Genomic DNA, 5,419 nt, shown 5'->3' with positions numbered 1-5,419 from the left:
CCCGCTCCTCAGTGCTTCATTGTAATATTGTTCGCTTTAATGAGAAGCGCCTCCCTCAATAATTAACGACCTCACATTTCCCTATTTTCTTGCCTGATGAAAAGAATCAATTTTAATTCATTGTAAATTACAGCTATGCTTTTGAGTGTTATTTGCTTACAGAAAACAAATCAAGTGACTTAGGCTCCTGTTTACTTTTCCACATCGGCATACCCTAAACACAAATGACAAATCAAACTATATCCTTTCGTTAGGCGTAATTTGGAGTTAAGAAATGGAAAAACATAAACACGTGTTTTTATTTCAATCAACCCTCCCGAAAATATGACTTCTTTGGAAATGAAGGACAAGGCTGCCAGCAGCTACAGATCCCAATTTATTCATTCTAGTCAGAGCTAAATATGATGATCATCGCCGCTTTACGACGTTAGCCTACATGCAGCATTTTGTAGCTGCAATAAATATACTTCTTTGAAAGCAACTTTACGAAGTTTAAAGGCATCCGAGGCAAGAACGATCGCAGCTGATTGCAAAGGCAGCCGCCAGGACTTGAGAAAACAGCCTCCCCGAGGGCGGCGGGGAGAGCTCGTGTCTCCCGTCATCTGTCCCTAAACACGGGGAAGAACAGAGTTTTCCCATTTGTTTATTTATCTAAGTATCTGCATCCCTCTCCGGCCGAGCCACCGGCAGCGCCTCCAATTGTCTCCTCGCTGGCAGGCTGCGGGGAAGCTCTCGACAGCGAAGCGGCTGCTTTAGATTGAAAGGATGGCTTCTATCAATTAATTTTCATCAGAACTATGACAACCAGTCTTTTATGGGGAAAAAGCTATTTTAATATAAAGGTATGCCTGACACCCCCTCACCCGCTCTCCCACGTCCAGAATCAAACTCTTTATACACAAAAGTCACCTCCCCCCCTCCCTCCAGCTTCGTATGCATGTATGTATGTACAGGCTTTTCGCATAATATTAAGTTCATAAACTTAAAGATGCGGAGCCCAAAGCGTAACGCACTGTGCTGTAGCTTATGCGGTCGGACCGAGACTACCGGGGCTGCCCCGAAGGCGAAGGGAACGCCGCTGTGAAGCATTTTTCAGCTGCATCTCTGTTTAGGGAAAGAGCACACTTCCAGGAAGACTCTTCCCCCTGAGCTTCGAGGAATTTATTTAACACATACCCCTATTTTTAAAATCCGAAATCTCCCCATCCGGCTGGATAACTAAACCGCCAGGCGCAGCAACGAGAGAATATACATCAGAGACTGACATGGATTTAACTTTCTCCTTTTTAAGGCCGTAGTTTTAATCTTTTCAATTACATAGGTGGTATATAGTAATAAGGAACATACATATTTTCTTTGTATGTGTTAAGTTGGCTGCTTTTCTGATTTCTATTTACTCAAGATAAATAATCATGTATCAGTTATTCAGTTAGGTGACAAGTCTAGTAATTGGAATAAAAAGAAAACATCTCATCCTTATCTCTTCCTATAACTAGATATAGCGCTAATAAGACTGCATCAATCTTATCTGGCAAATAAATAAAATAGACAAACAAACAAATTCGCCTCCAACAAGTTAATGTGGTGTATCTGAGTGGAAAGTAGATATTTTCACGCATTCTGGAGATGAGGAGTGACTTTTAATAAAATCACAAGAAAAACAAATGTAATTCTGTAAGCAATTTCAGAGCTCAGCCATCTCTCTCCCGCGCCGTTACTTAGCATTCTCCAGCCGTCCTAACCTTTTCTTTTAAAAAGCAGTTAGTTCCAGAAATATGACTGTCACTCAATCTGGGACCTTTCGATCCACCTTCCTTTATTATTTGGGGGGCAATTCTAAAGGTAATATGGCTTATTTTACAAGGATGATTTTTGTTGACTTTTTTTTTTTTTTCTTTTTTTCCCCTTTCCCTTCCCTCTCCCCTTCTCTTCCCCTTTCGCCCGAGCGCAGCTAATTCGGGGCGTCTATATTCACTCAATTAGAGAAATCTAAAGAGAAAATCGATCTTCCATCTGCAGAAATGCCAGCTTAACAAATTAGATTCTTGTTTCGTGCAGGTGATTTGGTGACAGTCGGGGAATTAGAAGTAATAAGTTGTTGTGTTTGAGACCACCTCCCCGTCCCCGGCCCTCCGCCCTGCCCCCGGCCGGGCCCCGCCGGGGGAGCGCCGCGCCCGCGCCCGCCGCCGCGCCTCCTCCTCCGGCCGGGCAGGCGAACAGCCGCCGCCACCGCATCTCCCGCTGTAATTAGTGCTGCTGCCCTCCATGTGGGCTCGATTAAACCGTGATTTAGCCGAAAGAAATATAATTATGGCTGCAAATAAAATAATCAGCATTGAAGAGCGATTTCCTTAATGAGATGGAGCGGTTGCACGTCACGGAGTAAAGGGGTCTCATTAAGAGGTGGTAATGAGGCTTGGGTGAATATTGGGAGTTGCACAAAATATCGAAACTGCTGAGAAAACCCCGTGCCGGGCTCCTGCCGCCGGTCGGGCCGCAGGCCCCCGCGCCGGGCCGAAACCCCCGGCCCGCCCCGACAACGCGCTCGCCGGAGGACGGGAGCGGGCGGCCGGGCGCCTCGATGGCGGCTAATTTTTCCAAAAGCCATTAGCGCGGCCATTTTAACGAGCGGAGCGGCAGCGCCCAACGCCTCCCTCCCCCTGCGCACCCGGCGCTCGCCGCAGCCGTCCCCCCCTAGCCCGCCCAGAGCCCGGGCTACCGCCCTTCCCCCGCCGTGTGCCCACGGCCGCCCCACCGGCCAGGAGGGAAACAAGGCAAAAGCGGTGAGAAGGCGAGCCGACTTCCCCACCGCCCCAAGCAACAAAGCAGGCGTGAGCGGCGAAGTTGGGGAACGCGGATTAGACCGAAAACGGGTAATTAGGGAAATTCATTACAGCTCGCCCACAAAGGAGCCGCCGCGGCGGCACCTCCGCTCGCCCCAGGCGCGAAGCCGCCAACATGGCCGCCCCGCCAGCCGCCTGCCGCGCATGCGCTGGGCACTGCGAGGCGGGAGGTGGTGCTGGGCCGCGACGGCGGCGGGGAAGCCGGTCGGTGGTCGGTGTCGGCGGGGTTTCGGGGTACCGGAGGAGGAGAGGTCCGCGTGAAGCTACTGGAGGTAGCACCGGCGGTTCAGCCCGGGGCTGTGTGAGGGGGCGCCGCCGCTGACGGCGAGGCCGGGCGCGTGTGGCGGGGCAGGGAGCGCGACGGCACCTCTGAGGGAACAGGCCTGCCGGAGAGCCAAGCGCTGTCTTTACATAAAATAAAAGGGAAGCAAATGGGATAATAGGCTGCCTCACGCTCCCTGGGGAAATTACATGCTGGCTCTGCTGTGTGACAGAGGGAAAAGCATTGTTTTGCTTTCACCCCCAGCTTTTTGTTTCGTTTTTAATAGTGTAAAATTGGGCACGTCTTGGTCTTCCGTCATCTAATCAAGAAAAACAGCTTGCATATGAAATACTAAAATAAAATAAAGGCCACAGTATTTTTCTTTCTTTGCTTACGCTCTCAGAAATTTAAAGAGGAGGTGCAATCTACATTTTGTTCTCATTATCACCAAAAACATTTCACTTTTCAGCCCAATACATGCAACAGACAGTAAAGGTCAAGTTTCTTGATTAGGAAAAAGGTCTGTGTGACATTAGCAAAAAATGCAGGAAGGCTGTGCTCGGCAGTGGGGGAGCAGAAAGTCACAGGACCACCAGTGGCCTCCGGGTTGAAAGACTTGTCTTGCTCATCTAGCATAGTAAGATTTTTTTTTTTTTTTTTTTTTTTGACTGACTACCTCTGTGTTTTCCATGTATTTGTGTATGTAGACCGTTTTGTAGTCTTAAACTATTTACAACATAATATATATATATATATATATATACACACACCAAACAGTGGCGTTTGTCTCCCATTTTGGTACTCTGTAAAATGATGGAGATGGGCTGGGGCCAGCCAGACCCTATTGGTAGTACTTATGTTTATGACCATAAGCACATTAGCCCTAAGGGACAGCTCTCTTAAGACTGTAGTTTGGTTTTGGTTTTGTTTTTATTTTTTTTTTTTCTTCTAGGAAAAAACATCTGGCTTTAGGATGATTTGCTTTCTTGGAAGAAATAGCAAATCATGTTTAGAAAAAAAAAATCAGCATTCTCAGGAGACTGCTACTTGCTGTAAAGAGGTAAATAAGTGTTTTCTCAAAAAAACACTCTATTCCAGCTTTCTGTTTGGGTTTCATTTTCAGACCTTCTCCTATTGTTTGCTTAATCTGTGTTCTCCTGTCTGCATAGACAGAAACTCTTTTGCCTGCAGGCCTCTCCTCCTGATTAGTCTGGCCAGTGGCTGATCTTTCAGTCATGGCTTACAATGTTTGAAATAGCATTCTGCAAATAGAGGTATCTCTGTCTCGTAAAATTATCATGAATGTGGGACAGTTTTCTGACGCTCCAACTGTAGCAAGGAATTATACAAACCTCAACATAGGCCTTATGGATTTCTCTGTGTTAAACCTAGCTGTCCCTTCTCAACTAAAAGCACAGTTTAACTATAGTAGGTGTTTACTGTAGGCGAGGTGCTATGAGGGGAGCTGAGACTCGGCACCCAGAATTTTGTATCCTCTGTTGATAGGGAAGCTAGAGGACTGAAAGCCTCTTTTTATGTTCCAGTTGAGAAGAAGTTATCATATTTTGTAATGAGCAGAAGGTACTTTGTCTTTTGGAAGAAATAGTGTGTTTGGAATACTGTACAGAAAAAGTATTTTATTTAGCTGTAGTGGTCAGGCATGAGATTATTAGAGCCCTGGAACCTCCTTTGCCTCCCTTATTGAAAGAGCAGCATGTGCTCGTGATTGCAACTGGTCAGGCTGCAGGTGCCTTGTCCCTTAGTGATGAGCACTGGGGGAACTGTACTCATCTGATTAATAGAGGCTTCTGGTCAACACAGTGGAGTAATAACATGTCACAAGTGCGGTAAGTACCTGACTAGGTTTATCTTCACCTCGCATAAATGAAGTCTGCTCTAGGTAGGTTACTTTCAGCCTAGAATAGTAGCTATTAGTTGGATGGGTAAACTTGCATGAAAGCACACCTATGAGTCATGGCATGAAAGAGTTTAGCCCTGTAGCCACAGAAAAGGCAGAATGTGATGGCAGTGGTGGCATCTTGTAAGACTGGGCTGAAGGAGACCTTTTGGGTCAGTGAGCCCAGTAACATAATTACTGCCCTTTTCATACTCATATGGGCAGTGTGAGAGTGGTTTTCAACTGGAGGTACTGGGTTTTCTTTTTTAGTGTTGGAGGAAAGGGTGCTGTTATTCATTTCTACTCTTTAAGGGTGAGGAGCTAGAAAGTCATGTGTTGGAGTGTCCAAATTGGGGAGGGAGCCAGAACACAGTGTGGAGTAATCAGCAGATTGAGTCTCCGTGTGCAATGCTGGCC

Source organism: Tyto alba, unplaced genomic scaffold (genome assembly GCF_018691265.1).
Source record: "Tyto alba isolate M040663 unplaced genomic scaffold, T.alba_DEE_v4.0 Super-Scaffold_42, whole genome shotgun sequence".
NCBI lineage: Eukaryota > Metazoa > Chordata > Aves > Strigiformes > Tytonidae > Tyto > Tyto alba.
Note: the sequence above shows the minus strand (reverse complement) of the source record.